The sequence below is a fragment of the Agelaius tricolor genome, unplaced genomic scaffold (genome assembly GCF_023055355.1).
Source record: "Agelaius tricolor isolate 1412-34295 unplaced genomic scaffold, bAgeTri1.0.p SCAF_17, whole genome shotgun sequence".
Taxonomy (NCBI): Eukaryota; Metazoa; Chordata; class Aves; order Passeriformes; family Icteridae; genus Agelaius; species Agelaius tricolor.
The window spans coordinates 12,147,696-12,165,142 of NW_027269277.1; the positions used below are offsets into that span (position 1 = coordinate 12,147,696).

Genomic DNA, 17,447 nt, shown 5'->3' on the forward strand with positions numbered 1-17,447 from the left:
GCTTGCCATGCTGGACTGCTCCCACATCATCTGAGCTGTGTCCTGGGATTCATGCCCAAGGCTTCAATTCAAAATATCCTCACCTGGCAATAACCGGGGAAGGAGAAAAGTGGCAACAACTCCCAGTAAGGACACAGTGCTCTCAAGCTCCATTAAATGATGGAAAATTCAAATCAAAGGTAACTTCTTCACTGGTGACTTGCCTTCTGTGACTCAGATGGGCTGAGTCTGAGGGACAGGAGCCAGGGAGGTGCAGGTGAGGCAGCTGCTGTCACCCCACTCCACATTGCCCAGGTCAGCTCTGCTGGATTGCCCTTCAGACACCTCCAAAGAGGAAATCACACCCATCCCCACCATCAGAACCAATCTGCCCCCCATCTCCACTGAGCACTTTCCCTGCAAAACACCCCATGCTGCCCAGAACTCAAGGGGCATTTTTCAATAGGTACATCCAAAAACTTTTCTCTGTTTAGAGACTACTCCAAGCTCAAACAAGTTGGTAGCTATAAAAATAACACAAAACAGAACCACCCACAGTTGTCAGGAAGTCAAGGATGCTGCTCACAGCAACAGCACAAAATTTTATCCTTCCTTCCCTGCTCCAGGGCAAGGATCTCCCTCCCTGCAGATGACCTGGGCAGAAGATGCTGTATGAATTCTTTTGTTATGAATGCACCCCATAGAGAGGGAGTGGTTCTCATTGCCTGAGTCACCAAAAGCTACAAGCCAAATTAGAAATTACCTGTTCTATTCCTCAGATTCATCAGTCCAGACTGACAGAGTGGGATTAGCACTTCTTATCACCATGTAAATAGAGACGGAGAAAAATTAATCCTGGAAGGAAAAGCAAGTCCAGTTAAAACACAATTGCAGGTAAGACAGCCTAGACAGCTGCAATCACTTCAAGCTGAGAAAAGCCTACCACCACAAATTAGAACCATGCTCAAGTAGGACTATTGAAAGCTCAGCAGAGCAATGGGAGTTGGACCAAGTTCTTGGGCTCATAGCTCTGTGGGCATCACCTACTGCCACAGAAGCCACCTGGGAAGGCCAATGTGACCTCTCATGTCCAAAGAGCTGTGTGACCCAGCAGGGTGGGAGAATGGCCCTGCTGGCCAGGAGCCACCTAGGATCAACTGGAGTTCTTCCAAAGATGACAGTTTACCTGGTGAGCTGTGAAAACCAGAAGTAGGACCTGTACCTCATCTATCAAATCTTGCAACCAAAACCACCTTCAAGACAAACATGGTCAGGAAAGTCAGCACAAGCCACAACCACCCAGCTGTGAATGGACTCAAGGCTTCCCCTTTGTACTTGCTACTGATGGGACACACAAAATCTAGAGAAAATATCATGTAACTCCTGACACCCCAGTGAAGCTGTAACTGGAAACAACACCTGCATAGCAAACTTAAACTCAGTGGGTCTGCTGTGTCTCTGTTCTCACAGCAGTGCTACCCCAGTCATGCTTCATTCCAGTTCAAAAGGAGTGTGTGATCTTATTTGTTACCCAATTGAGCTGAGGCTCTTATCCCCACTGCTCATCCCTCAGTGCTGTTCTATCAAAATCACTTAGTTGTTTCTTCTATAGAAGAATGTCCCCTACAGAAGATTTGCTGACTGGGGATAAACTCAGAGATACACAGGTATAAAGTCTTTTTAAAGCAATGGGTTAAATTATGAAAAAATGCTTGGGGATACACAGAAAGATCTATCAAAATTTTTCAGGGAACATTGTTTGTGTGCAGACTTGCCCATGCAAAAATTCAGCTAAAGAAAAGGATTTTTCCCAAGCTTGTAGTGCAAAGCATTATATGGAAACTTTGCCCACAGGTTGTCTAACAACCAAAAGCTCCCAGGAAGCCTGGTGGGTTTTCTGCCTCATTAGAAGGGCTGGGCTCCCACCCAGCTGGAACAGCAGCAAGTTGAGGGAAGCAGTTTGGTCACCAAGAGTGTCAAGAGTATAGCGGATGCTACTGAGCCCAAACCGGGTTCTCCAGTCCCCAGGAGGAGCTGTCACTGCTGCAGTACAGCAGATCTGGGCTGCCAGAGGAATGAGGCTTCCTAATGAAAGTGAGCAATGCCCTCAGCCAACAGCAGACTTGGAGGAGCTTGCAGAATAAATATCCATAAAAGAATTCCCAGGCCCAACCACACAGAGCAGCTTTCTGCATGATGCAGCAGGACGGCGAGCAAGAAAAAGTCTTAGCAGAAGACACCTAAGCACAAAATAATCTTAACTGGATTAAGCACTTCAGGACTGCATTTAGCTAAGTGCTTTTTGTCTTGTTGTAAGACAGAGCTAAATATAGTAACCAGAATACTTAAGAATAGTTTCATAAGGGTTGTATACATTCCTCAGCCAGCTAAGACACTTAGCACTACTGACAGCAGTATGTCTGCAGGTTAAGAGTATTTTAAATAGATCCAGATAGAATCTCTTTGACCTTAACTGCATTAACCAGAGGGATCAAAATTTATTTATTGCCTCCTGAAAATCCCCTTCTGTAACACTTTGAGAGAGGGATTCCTGAACTCTGTGGGCAGTAAAGAGGAAACTTGTCAGTGCTGCTGGCATAGTTTCTCACTCCACCTACAACAGGTGAGGATCAGCTTTCTCACAAAGCAATGCACATCCATCACTGCTTAATGACCCCTGTAAAGGGAAATTATTTTTTCCTTCCTTTGTACAGGGAGTCTCAAAAACCACTCATAGCATTTTAAGGGTACATTATATTTCAGATTTTTCAAGTATTACAGCATTTGAAGTTGTTTCCAGGGTTACAGAAAGGGTAATGTAGCCAAATGACAGCCTTAACAAGACAAATGGACTTTGCAGTCAACAACTAATAGTTAAAGCATTATTCCATGCTATCTGCTATATTCTGGCATGTTTTTTACTGAAGAGAGAACAGCAGAGGGAATTTTCTGTTTCACAAAACTATCTGACTCCAGGAGCTATCTAAAACTGCAAACCTGTGAGTAAAGAGAATGTTTATTTATTGACTTGCTGCAAACCATCAAAATATTAACATTACCTTAGGATAATTCTTAATGGAACAGTCAGACTTGTGTCCTGAAACCAGCAGTTCTTATGAACGTTTCATTATAGGTTAAATTTTAGTTATTTGGTTATGTCACTCATGGCAAGGCAAGGATATTTCTATGAGAGATGCTGCCCATTTCTTTGTGATCAGCAATGAATAAAGCTTTCATCCATCACCTAAAAGTGTCCCTGAAGCAGGATGATTTGATTGCTTTTCCCAGCTATAACAACTGCTCTAATGAAAAACATTCTCCATGCATAGAAGCTTTGTTCTGCTTGTATTTGAGTTTTCATAGAATTTTGCATTAAAGTAACATACAGCAGTTAGGGAGTCTTCAAATATATACCATAGGAAACACTTTAATTATGGAAATGTGCTGTGCTAATAATTTTCACAGACTTTGCATGCAATGAATTCATCAGAGAGCCCTCAATTACAAGATGCAGCACTTTGTGGCACGATGCAGTCACAAATAAGAGAGATAACACATTCCCCAGCAATGATTTACATGTCAGTATGCCAATGTTTCATTATTCTTGAGGCAACAGGAGGCCACAACTCCCTGGCAGCAAAACAGCTGATTTAATCTTTAAAAGGTAGAATTTAACCTCTTCAGTAAAGTGCTGGTTCAACTATAAGATGCTTACATAGACGACAATTGAAAAGCAAGCCGTGTGTCTGAGTGCCTGTGGTTGTTTAGCCCAGGAAGGATCAGCAGCTCTGCTGATGCCCAGCAGCCCTGAAGCCCTGGCCCTGCTGTGCCACCCACCCTGTGCTCCAGCCATCCTCTGTCACACAGGGACAGATGTTTGCCCAGTGTCCCAGCACGTGTGACAGCAGCTGGGCTCAGCTCAGCTGTGCCATCCCCATCTGCCAGAGCCCCCACAGGGCACGGCCCCACCTCTGCTGTGCCAGCCCAGCATGGAGGCATCCCACAGAAACACACAGACTGAACAGCTGTGGCCAAGGAGTTGCAGACCTGTGTTATTTGATCTGCTTGCTTAATTTTTTCTGCCTCTACCTCACCCTCTCCTTTCCTTGCCATGCCTTGCCTCCTGCAGTTCTTCACTCTTTTCTGCCCTTCCCTCACTTATCCCCTGCACTTAACATCCATTGGATCACAATTCAGAGAACTGGATCTCTTTTGAATATGGTTTCTCTCCATCTTGCTGTTTCTTACATCACCTGTCTTCATCTTTCCATTGCTTTTTCTCCTCCATGTTCCTCACTTTCTTCTTCTCAAAAGAGAAAAAATGTACCATGATCTCAGTTTTGACAATGACCCAGCCATCCACTGTGGGAACTTGGCTTCCCAGGTCTGAGGCCCCCATGCCTGGCAGGTTCTCCTCTTTAGGGACACACTGCCTGAGGAATCAAGCTGGGGATCTAATGGATTTTGGCTCCAATGCTCCAGGAGCTCTGGGTCCTGTCCTGCCTCACAGCTCCCAGTCCCAGTTTCAGACCCTCTTTGGAGGAACTGGGCTCTGCCTCAGGTCAGTGGCAGAGCTGTGCAGCTCCAAGCTTGACACAAACACCACCCTACACCCCCAGGGAAGTGTCCCAGCACAGCAGAGCCCTCCTCAGCAGCAGCACACCCTGCAGCTCTGGGGCTGCTGTGGCTGCACCTGAATCCTCACAGCATCTTTGTTGGCCACAGTGTGGGTGATGGTGGCCAGTAGGAACCAAATGTTCTGTGCTTCCCCTTTGTCACCTGCCACAAGTGGACTTTTTGTGCTACTACTGTAACTTTTGCATCCCAATGCTCTTATCTACAGCTCCCCTGGTTTATTGAGCTCTAAATTTAGCTGGTTACCTGTGACAGATTTATGACAACATTCATTACAGCAGTAACAGTTTCAGACAGAAGATAAAAAATGTCAAAAGAAAATGGATTATACAAAACAATTACACCATAAAAAAGGCTGTAATGGAACACTGTGATTCAGCACAGAAGTGAAATGAAAGATACAGGCAGGAACAATGGTGGTATGTTGGGGTTTTTTGTGTTTGTTTGGTTTTGTTTTGTTTTGGTTTTGTTTTCAACCAATACATGGTGCTTCTGCAAAATGAAGGGCAAAAAAGGATTAAAAACTAGCAGATACTTAAAAAGAAAAGATGATTACTGGAACATTTTGTTCTCTAGGATTTTTGTCAAATCCTGGAGAAAATAGCTGTCCAAGTTTGCTCTGTTCTAACAAATTGCTGAACCTTGCAGGGTAAAGATACAGCATTGTGGAATATTATTCAAAATGTCTCTGGGGTTTCTGTAACAAGAAGAACATGCATCTAATTAATTCTACCAATTTGTCTTATGGCCCCTTAAAATTCCCAAAACATGGCAAAAAGCAGAATGCTGATTCACAACTGTAAGAAATACAAAACTGTACTTTTAGCACAAGCAAAATAATATTTCTTCTGCAGTCTTGGGTGGATACCTGTGTTCATTTGTTGCCATTCAGTTACCACAGGAAAGGTAAATAAATGTGTGTTGTGATATGAAATGATGATATCCAACTTATAAACAATTCTTTACCATACCTGACTCAGACAAAGAGCCAAATAATCCTCAAATAATAACATGGCTCTCCCTCAGGTAGGATGAGAGCAAAGGCAGTTGTTCAGTCAATCCTTCAGCAGCAGTTGAGACTGTGTATTTTCAGGGCAAGAATATTGAAAGTGAATGGTCAAAAGTCTTTTGAACAGAATGTTCTCCAAAACTTACAGCTCTTAAAGCTCTGAGTCTGTTTCTGGCTGATCCAAATGATGCAAATACATGTGTGTGGGGGTGAGTGCATAAACACATATTTTACTTCAGAGCAATTTGCAAAAAAATACCAAGAGCCATTTCTACCCAGGAAAGCAGGGGTGACATTAAGGGTGACTCCTGCAGTGCTCACCTCCTGATCTTGGGAGTTAAGTAACCATTGCTGCTGGGTGCATGGGAGGGGAGGTGAGCAGGGAGCCCTTTCTCCTGCCTCAGGTCACTTCCTATCATATTCACTTCTCTGGCAAATCACAAAGGCATGGGGGGTGTGGGAAGGTTAACCCAATAAATTTCAGCAATGAAAACAGTGACATAACAAGCTAAAATAATTCCTCCCAAAGCTATTGATTCTCCAGCTTAAAACAATTACACCATCTGATCACAAACCTGGTGTTGAAATTCTGGCTCATTTCAGGGTTTCATTCAGAAGAGTTTTAACACTGTGAGAGCCAACCAGCAAAGGTCAGTTTTAAAGAAGCCAGCACTCTGCTCTGCTGGCAGGGTTATCTTCTGCAGGGTTATCTGCCTGCCAGGCTGCTGCTGGGCACCCTGACCCCTCCTGCTCCACTTTCAGGGAGTGCCAGCTGGAGCAGGGATCACCAGACTCCCTGGAGCTGCTGTGCATTACTCCCACCCAGAGGACACAGCCCACATCACCTGCACTGGTGCCATTAACTGAGGTCCTTTGGTCCTTTTTTGGTTCTGGATTTTGTTTTGGCAACAAGGTAGGTATGAGGACAAACATGTCAAAGCTGCCTGTTTGGATGCATCACCCTGAAATCCTCTTGTAATTCCTCTTCTATTTACTATGGGTGAAATTCACTGCAAGCAGAGAGCTGCATGAAGTCTATGTGTCATTGAACTGCCTACCTTTATTCCTTGAACTCTTCCTGTCCACAGAATAAATGTAATTATTAGACAGCAAAGAAAATCAGTGATCTAATTAAACTAAATACCTCCTCTACTTTTCTAAGAGAACACTCCTAGCAACTATCAGTTCATTGAAAGAGGCAATAATAGCATTCATGTCCTCAGCTGTTCTCTTTTTCTCCTCAAAAAATACATTTTTTGTGGTTTTTTTCTTTGCCTTTCTCAATCTTGTATATAAAATGCATTTCAGATGCTCGAGGATGGTACAGATAAGGAGATGAGCACTTGTGCTTTGTGTTTGCTTGTGCTAGAGGTTGAACTCATATTGCAAAAATAAAATGTAAGGCCTGAGGGGCTGCTTGCTCTGCACAGTGGAAGCAGGGGCCTTCAACCAGGTCAGAGTGGGTCCTAGGTGGTTTCAGGACCACCCTGCAGAAGTGGGGCAAAACCACTGTGTATGACTTGGCTCCATAGTGCATCTACTCCCAGCCTGCAGGACCAGCAGAGGGTGGGAGCTGTTTGTGGACTGGAGGATTTCCCTTCCCTCTGTCTGCAAGCATTGCTCCCATCCCTCTGCAAGTGTGCTTCAGCTCATTTCAAAGGCTGGCAGGAGTCAGGATGCACCATGGACGTGAGGCACTCACACCCCTGAGAGCAGGAAGAGCCCAGCAGCTCCCAGCCCTGCTCAGGAGAGGAGCTGGACACTCTCAGGGCTGTTCCACTGTCGGAGCAGATGTTCAGCAGAACTGCTCCACACCTGCACATCAGGTCTGCCCCTCTCTGGCACGCCTGGGCTGACTGTGTGTGACACAAATCAGAGTCTGTTAGGGGCACACAGCTTGCTGCACCTGCATCACCCTGCCTGTGATCAGTCCAAAGGCTCTGGATGCCCCTTCCCAGAAAGGACAATTCAGCTGCTCCTCTGCTGCTGTGGGAGCAGGTGGGAGGCAGCTGGAGGGGCTGGATGCTGCACACTCAGTCTGCAGACAGCCAGCAACCTTTGGCCTCATCATTTCTGCCCTTCCTTAGATCTGCTTGGTCCTCTGACACTCTGGGGAGCCCTTCAGCTGGTGAACTCTGGGAAGATTGGTTCTTGTTCAGCATCCTTTGATTTCTGCTGAACAATGTCTGCTTTTCTGACTCTTTGCAAGCAGCTTGCTGCCATCCTTTCTCCTGTCTAGTGCTTTTACCTCAGGAAGCCTCAGCACACTCTACTAACAAAGTTATCCATCCTTGTTGTACAAATGAGGAAACAGGGGCACACATTTTACTTCTGTCTCCTTTTTACAAGTGTCCCAGTTTTGGGAGGTGAATTTGAAACAGTGAATGCAGTTACAGCCTAATTTTCAGTAATGCTGAAATCCAGCATAAGCACCTACAAATACTGAACATTTTGGAAAAACTCGACCTAAATCATTGACCCAAGGTCATGCAGGAGAGTTAAGAAGTGAATCCAGATGTCCCCATGATTAGCTCTGTCTACTGGCATTCAGTCAAGTCTTCCCTCCTAAAATAAGCTTCCTGAAGCATCTAAGACTATAGTCTTAGAACTCCCCTGAACACCCAGCACTGGTAAGACCTGATTTTCAAATGAAGAAGGGGGGGGAAAGCCCAGTTCATTATTTTTTGCTCAAGTGATCACTGAATGACCAATCAAAGGGCAGCTCAGAGTCATTTGATCTCAAACTTCTTCCTATAAATAAAAAAGGGAAGATTCTTCTCCCTTTTCAAACAGCATGAAGAAAAAATGTTCTGCCTCATTAATTCTGGACCTGAGTAATTAAATCTGCTCTCTGTTGCAATCTGTTTCCCATGTGTATCACCAACCTGGAATTTCTGGAACTCAATACATAAGGAAGCTATTCAATAAAAGGAAATACTAGGACAAAAGGATTAGAGATAGGTCTGACCCAGACTGAAAGACTCCCTATATCAGAGAAGAATCCAGTTCCTCATCCAGAGTTCAACTTTTCAATTCTGACCAGTATCTCAAACCAAATACTGCAAAAACAATGGGTCTCCCAGAACCAGGCCACCTCTCACCTCTGGTTCAGGGGCAGAAGAAAAGAGGGAACAAGTTGAGGAGACCTGTGTGGTATTGCAGCAGAAGTGGAACAGCACTACCTGTCTGTACAGTTTAACTGCTTGTCAGAAGAGAATAAAACAAAATATTTCAGTTGGAAGGGAGCTACAATGACCAGCTAGTCCATCTGCCTGACCAGAGCTGACCAAAAGTTAAAGTATGGTATTATGGGCACTGTCCAAATGCCTCCTAAATGCTGTCAGGCTTGGGAAATTGACAATTCCTCTCTAGGAAGCCTGTTTCAGTTTTTGACCACTCTCTCCTTAAAGAAAGGCTTGCCAATGTCCAGTTTATGTAAAAGACCTGTGAGAAAATTATAAGGAGCTTTAGTAGTTAAAATTCAAAGTCTTTCCTGCAAGCTCAGTTATATCTACTTATCCATTAAATGAATATCAAAGGATTCACTGCAGCTGAGCTAAGTGACCTCATTTTCCATCTTTGCCTTCATGCATTCAAGTTCAAGCATAAGAAACATCCTTACCCTCTTGGTGTTTTTAATTCTAGAGCATTTCAGGTATAATCTGAACCTAAGTCAAAAGGCATTTAAACAAAGCCCTTAGATTTCAAAATGTGTCTTATCCTCATTTGGCTCCTGTTCTGCATTTGGCAGAATTTCAGCTGCTTTCCTTACATGATCTGCTCACATCTGTGCTCCAGCTGAGCCATGTTCATGCCCCACTGACCTGACCACTGCCATCTCTGTAATCTTGCAGCTGAGAATAACCAGCAATGCACTCAGTCCCTGTGAGCATCAAGAGCCTTTCAAGGAGGAGGAGGCAGAGAAGAGCCAGCCTTTATATAACAGGGAAAAGTAGGATTTCACAGGAAAAACGCTGTTCAGCTAAGGTGAGTAATGGGAGCTGCATGCCTGAAGTGCCCTGGTCCAGCTCCCCTGGGCAATGTGGACTGGAGGTGTCAGCACCTTGCAGGATTACTCTCTGCAAGGGCAGCTGGCAGATATTTTTCTAACAGAGAGCACAGCAACATGGTTCACACTCATCTGACTCCACTGGCTGCTGCTCCTATTCAAACTCGGCTAATCCGATCAAGTTATTGCTTGGCCTGTGCCTTAAAGCTGAGTAAGTAAACACCTTTCATAAGGCCTGAGCCCACTTCTTTCAAGTGCATGATTAAGGGCTAGATTTGAGCATTATTGTGAGAAAACCTACTACATTACTTGCAATTCCCAAAATCACTCTCAGGTGTCTTGAAGTGGCACTTTCCATCCAGTGTTTTACTCCTTGCATTACAAATATATAATACAGTCACAAAAGGGGCACAAACACGAAATATCCATCTGTATTTCAGCTGCCCTGGAGAACAGCTCTTTGAGCTGAGAATAGCTCACAATGGCACCACTTAGAGACTGTGATGTAAATATTTTCTGTGGCTACCAGACCTTCTCCACAGATGTCTCTTCTTGTTTACTATGAAGAAGGCAGATGATAAATATAGTCAGCAAATGTATTTTGGACAAAGTTGTACTCATCTGTAGTATTTGCATTAAGTAACACTAGAAGACTTATGCAGCAGAAAAGATGTTGGCCCAACTGTAATTCCTTCTCTGGTACACCAAGGATGAACTATTGAAGTTTACAAGTTATTTTCAAGAAGAATTGTTGCCACTTATGCTGGTATTGCTAATAATATAACTGATCTTGATAATAATATAACTGGGGTATTTTCTCCTTTTTTTAAAAACACCCCCACATGTTTCTCTTTCTCTTCTCTGAAGCACTTTTAACTTCACATCCAATATTCTCTTTTGCACTATCTTGCCCACATCACTTCTCAACTAGCTCCTCAAAAGATGGATACTTGTTTTGAAAGCTTCAGGAATAAAGGAATATTTAAACAATTAACTGCAATCATATTCATCATCCAGCATGGTACCATGGATATGCACTAGAAATATAATGAGAAAATAAAACTTTCCTTCAGGGAGAAGAAAAGAGAAGATAAACATCTACAGATCTCTCTCTCATTACTTTCTTATCTTTTTTAGACTGCAAATATGTCAGTCACTGGAACACTTTCATACTAGGTCATTATTGTTACACATATTATGCACAAAGACCCAAGGCCTCATTCTGTCATAGATAAGCTATTCACACACATCCTTTTTTTCCCCTTACAGTTTATTTGCATGGCTGGCTGGATAATCAGTCATAATAACAAAATATGACTCAGCATGGCTGAATGTCCAATTCACTTTGGGGATTTTCTTGGAGGTTTTTTTTTTTTTTTTTAACTATTGAAGGCCAGAAAAGATGTGTCCCTCCCAGATAATGTTAATGTAAAAAAGATTTGATTAAACACAGAGGTCAGGGGAAGGGGAATGGATCAAACAGCAACATTTCTACTGCCATGCCCTCAAAGAGGCTTTGGCCTCTTCAGCAGCTCTGACCATGCTGCAGGGTGCAGGGTCCCCCACTGCAGCATGGACAGGGGGATTTGTCCCAACATCCCCTCCTCAGGGTGGAGGGAGGATGCAGGACAGAGAACTGGTCACGTTCCTCAAGGATGGGCATCCTTGATATTAAGGACATATGTACTTTTCTGGACATCTAAATTGTGTCTGTGGGTTATAATAATTGTGCAAGCACACAGAATATTTTAAAATATGATTTATTTCACATCTGCAATAGTCCAGTAGTAAGAATCCTCCTAGTATCAGTCAAAATCAACACTCCAGCATGACCACTAAATGAAATATGTGGGTACCTCTCTCCCAAAGGATAACTCTCCTCTACTCAAGCAAGTTAATAGCAGTAGCAGTGGGCACTGCCATCCTGCTCAGCAATCCTGGCTGCATGAATGTGACTGACAAAGATGGTGAATCTGAATGTTTGACACCTCTGGTCTCTGGTTTTCAGGTAAGAGACTAGCCCAGCAGAAAAGGCTGCAGTGTGAGAACACACTTCACCTGGGACAGAGTGAAAATAGCATTCAGAACTTGCCCCTCCATTCAGACAGATCCAGTGGCATATGTCTCTATTTTTAACCATCTGTGTAATTCTTGGGTGAAAGAAGCAGGATATATTTGTGTTTTCCAGAATTAGGGTAAACATGAGTTTTTTACCTAGGGCTTTCCTGACTAAAGCACCTTAAATTGTGTAACCAAATACTAATAATGTCTGTTACTGTATTTAACAGAACAAAATTAGGCTGGCTGAGAAAACCCACATTAAAATCAGCTGATGAAAGGAATCACATTGTGATGCAAATGCACAAAAATCACATGGAGCTTATTTCTATGATAATCTGACTACAGAAGACCACCATGGCCAGCAAGATTCCTGACAAACATCTACACAGGAGCATGAAGCCAGCAGCAGAAGTTAAAAATGCCCATGACCTTTAGCTGGCAGTCCCAGTTTCCTCAGAATTCCACACCACGTTTGAGAGGTAAACATCATCTGTACTCCCAGGCTCCTTCCTTAGTGCAGCGCTTACGTGCACACCTGCTAAAAATCACAAGCAAACTACACAGTAGTTTAACTGAAACTCAAACAGGGAAAACATTCAATTAGGCAGAGAGAAAAGCTAACTTCCTCCTTCCCTTCCTTCCTCTCAGCAGCCTTTCTGCAAGAGAGCAGTACTGAAACTCTTTATATACTTTGAAACTGGTTTTATACCTGCCCTGATTTAATGACAAAGTTTCTTCCAATTCAATTTGGTTTTAACAAGTGAGAAGTGCAAAACAAACAAGGAATTAAATCTGTGTCCCTAATTATTGCTTACATAGAGCAAGTGCTCCAAAGAGCCAGCAGAGATTTGAGGCAGCACTGCCCGAAGGGGCACGGAGCACCCGATCCTGCCCCAGCCACCACAGTGGCTGTGCTCATCCCCACAGCCTGGCACCAACTGCAAGAGCTGAGGCAGAGGATGGGTGCTCAGGCTGTCATCTTCCTCTCAAAGCCAGAATTTACCCTGGTGCCATGAACACCTCCCAGTGGCAGGATCTCCAGCTCTGCACTCATCCCGAGGATGATGGTTATCAGGTTCGGAATGTTAAGGATTGTGCTTCTCCCCCTCTGCTCTGCCCTCATGAGAGCCCACCTCGAGTTCTGCATCCAGCTCTGAGGTCTTCAGCACAAGAAAGATGTGGACCTGCTGCAGGAAGTCCAGAGAAGGGGCCACAAAAGTGCTGAGAGGGCTGGGGCACCTCTGCTGTGGAGATAGGCTGAGAGAGCTGGGGTTCTTCAGCCTGGAGAAGAGATGCCTCTGGGGAGACCTCATTGTGGCATTCAAAGACTAAAGGGAGCTTATAAAAAAGAGGCAGATATACTTTTTACATAGGTAGATATTTATAGGAAAAGGGGGAATGATTTTAAACTAAATGAGATTAGATTTGGATTAGATATTAGGAGGGAATCCTTCACAGTGAGGGTGGTGAAGCCCTGGCACAGTTTGCTCAGAGAGGCTGTGGACACCCATCCTGGAAGTGTTCAAGGCCAGGTTGGGTGTGACCCTGAGCAACCAGGTCTGGTGGAAGGTGTCCCTGCCATGGCAGAGGGGTTGGAATCAGATGATCTTTAAGGTCCCTTCCAACCCAAACCTTTCAATGATTCTCTTTGGCTGTCTTCAAAGTGAGCCCCTGGTTACGATCAGAGCTGTCACAAAATGTAATCCCAAGTACCTAAACTTATTTCTTCTACACTGAAGTTAAAATGAATAAGAAATCAAGTACAGTGCCACAAAATGCTTCTCTTCAGCCTCAGAAGCTTGTTTACCATTGCTGTAGTAGCTGAGCTGCTGAATGAAATATTTACAACTATTCATGCAATCAAACTCATTTTCCTTAGGAAATAAGTGATTAGGTGTCTCACATCTGTTCCTGACAATGATTTAAGCCTCTGCTGATCCCTATCTAGACCTGACATGAATGTTAATGCTTTAGAAACCATCATCCTCTATAGGAGGGTGATAACAGACTCCTGGGTCTGCTGGTGCTGTACTGCAATGGGGGAGCTCTGCTGCATCTGCAGTTGAAGGGTGACACAACCAGCCCACAGTTCTCTCTAACCCTGTGACCCAGGGCTTGGGAAGCCTGGCAGGAGACAGAAGCTAGAGCAGAGCTCAATGCAGAATTATCTCAAGAATTATCTTCCTATCCCTGTCAGAAGTTTTTAATATCTCCCAGATGCTTGCTTCCTTCTTGCAGAGTAGCAATCCTGCTCCTCCACTCTCCAGTGCTGCATGTCATCCTTTCACCAGTGTTTCCCCATCAGGGCCCTTTGATGGAAGCTGCTGCAAGTGTTGCAAGGTTGTGAGAAAAATCAGCTGCTAATAAAGGTGGTTGACATTATACGCTCACAAAGCATGATGTTCGTGTCAGGAAAGACAAAAATCAATTCCAAATTTTTTCTCAAATAAAAGCAAAGACTCCAATGACAGAACAGTTGGTCTCTATTACTCCTTCTGGTAGGGGTGATAACTCAGCCTCCAAAGTTCTGACCAGAGCAACTCGGCCAGAAGAAAAATTTTGGCAACACTTATCAAGTATTAACCTGAAGGTCAAGGGACTAAAAACTAAGTGAAATAAATGAACATTGGCCTGCCAGTGACCTTGTAGAGCTGTAATTCAAATAGAAATGAAGTCAATGTAAGTGTCTGAAGAGTAATCTCTAAAGCAGTCAGAAATGCTGCATAAAAGTAGATTTCAAACACAATCCAAAGAAGATTAAACTGGCAATTCATCTCTCTTAGGACTTCTATACATCATAAATAGGCATTATGCCTTCTATGTAAAGCAGCCCATTATCTGATTTATTCACCAATATCTCTTCTTATTCAAACAATTCAAACCAGCCTATATTAGAAAATCCCAGAAAAATTTCCTCAGCACTGCAACTTTTGAAATAAGTTGATGATTTATATTTATAAAATTTTACTTACTGTACAACTAAATTCATGTTTGTTAATATAAAACACTATCTCTAATGACAATTTTAAAGAAAGATGCTATCCCAGCTGGATCATTTATTAATATTCACATGCTTTCCTTCAAAAAAAAATCACAACACAGAAGTTGTTCTTGTTGGCATTAGTCTTTTTTTCATCCCCCAAGTGAAAACAGAAATTCTGCTCTAGTCACAACAGCGTACTACCAACAAACTCATCATTCTAACACTTCAGACTCCATTTGAACACTCATGCCTGTTTAACTATGAATATACCCAATATAAGGAATTCAGCTCCAGATTCAAAACATGTACCCTGGATAAGACAAAACTCTGACTCAGCCCATTTCAGGTTTACAAATGGTTTAGTGGCAATTTTAGTCCAGTTTTTTGCAATTATTCTTCTCCCATTTTAGGCAATGGATTTTTGCCCTTTCCAGACAATACACCAAGATTATTGCAGAATCATATACACTTTCCTTCTAACCACCTTCTTCTGGAAGCTTCTCCTTCCATACTCTGAATTATTTCCAGAAAGTTGAAAAACAGAATTGCAGACAATTTTCCCATGCAACATAATTTTCAGCAAGGCTTCCCGAGTGGTACAACCTCCCCCAAATAATGGACTTCAGCTCCAGCCCAGTGAGACACAGACACCTGGAGGTCTCACTGGACTGGAGCTGAAGTCCATGGAAAGGCCAAGTTGAAAGGCCAAGTCCCACGAGGTGTGCAGATGGCTCAGATAAGAAAGTGCTTTCTCGGAAGCCCATGCTGCAGCAGAATGAGCAATGGGAACTGTCAGCCCCAGGAGTGGCACCCAAGGCCCAGCAAGCTCCCTGTGCAATTACACAGCTGCACATCCCTGCTGAGTGTGGGAGGTTAACCCCGGCGTTTATGACGGAAAGAAAATACAGTAACTCACTTTTCCTCTGTTGACACATTGTCTCCACTAATGAGAAGGCTCAGCCCTCTGCATAAGCAAAATTAAACAGAAAATGTAGGTGTCAAGATTAGCACAAAGAGTTTGTTTTATTAATACTTCCTGCTGTGCCCTTTGGACGGAAAAGCTGCCCCAAAAGGAAGCCATTACAATTATTCAAGAGTAAAAGCAAACTATTAATACTCATCTTTAATATATACATCAGTAGTAGAATCAACCCAAGTCCCACCTTTTTGTCTCATGTGAGTCATTTAACACACACACTTAACACATCACTTAATAAAATTTGATTGGAAGCAGTTTGATCAGAGTGAATGTTTTTAAGTTACTGTAAATTGAGCCAGTGTACATTGCCCTCAGAGACAGGACAAACAGGTTTATGGTCAAACTTCCTCAGCAAGGGGTGTAACCCTCCCCAGCCATTAGAGCCTCCCTAATTGCTGCCTTGGCTGTGACAAGCCAACAGTGGACCAAACACACAGCATCGTCCTCTATACATAAACACCTATCTGCAGTTTGTGCAGCAGAGCTTTGAACAGCCTAAAAACAAGGACTGACTCCTACTTTTCTCTTCAGCTGACACTTTGGGAGAGGTCCCCACAAAGAAGCTGGTGGAAGTTCAACCTTTGTTTTCATCAGGGCCAGGGGTTTATCTCATCCCCTTCAGATAAAGCCTCTGCATTGGCTTGGAAATCTTCCTGTAATGCTGCCATATCTATGCAAAATACCTATCAGCAATGGGAACTCTTATCAGCTCATCTATTGCACGTTAATTACTCTAAAAAATGGTTTACTTAGTATTTTGTTTATGATCAAAACTTTATTGTCCGGAAGCAATGCACTGCATTGTGCTCTGCATTAAACCAAGATTAAAGTAGGCTGAGCCCAGAAAAGAACCAACAAACCTTTTATTAGTTTCCTTTAAGCATGTGTGTATGCATGTGTTTGTGGGCTGAACAGATGAAGCAAGACAGGAGATTAGCATTTTTATAGATATGATTCCTGCCATTGCTACATACTCGAAAATCTTGCCTAGGCTTTGGCACTTTGTAAACAAGAATAAACACACCTACAAATATCTTTGCATTTATCTATTAGTCAATCAGTCAATCTCCTTATAACTGGCACTCAGCAAACCACCTCACATTTACTTATAGGTGAGGGGGAACACCTGGATGATCCTTCCAATTCTGAATATTCCACAATCATAGGGAGGCAGAGGCCCAGTGCAGGTCTCTGCTGAGCCATGATGGATAAAGAGAAGTGAAGCCTCTGCGCAGAGCCAGGACACAGAGAACAGAGCAGGTACAAGTGCAGGTACCACACAGCAGCCAGACAAAACCTGGGAACTCGATGTAAAACTGAAAACACATTTCTGTTTCACACAACAGGCCCCTGCAGAGCAGCCCTGAAGAACTGAGGTCCCAGGAGTTGATGGAAGGTGATGTGCAGGGGGGCAGAGCCCTGCATGCCATGGGAGAGTGGTGCAGGAAAGACCAAATCCTTTGCTGTCCCTGCCTGCTGTCACAGCAGGTGACAGGGACCCAGCAGGAGGGTGGTGCAGCCTGTCAGCTCTGCAAAGATCAGGTAGCAAATGTGTTGAAGGCAGTTGTTAGCCAGGTCACCTCTCTGATCCTCCCAGAACATGTGTGTGACCCACAAAGCACCCGATGCTCACCTTCCACCACCTGCAACAGGAGCCCAGCTCTGATGCACAGCTGTGTGTGTGTTTGTGTGTGTCTGTGTGTCTCTGTGTGTGTCTGTGTGTCTCTGTGTGTGTTTGTGTGTGTCTGTGTGTCTCTGTGTGTGTCAGTGTGTCTCTGTGTGTGTTTGTGTG

At 43.7% G+C, this 17,447-nt stretch overlaps 1 protein-coding gene across 4 annotated transcripts in view; it reads right to left on the bottom strand.

The window, feature by feature from the left end:
- The window catches only part of PASD1 (PAS domain containing repressor 1), a 103,413-nt gene that overhangs the window by 31,005 nt on the left and 54,961 nt on the right, over positions 1 to 17,447 (bottom strand). For all 4 annotated transcript variants that reach the window (XM_071442486.1, XM_071442487.1, XM_071442488.1 and 1 more), the window contains exon 2: positions 743 to 834. The gene's annotated coding sequence lies outside the window, so the exon portion shown is untranslated. The remainder of the gene's footprint in view (positions 1 to 742; positions 835 to 17,447) is intronic.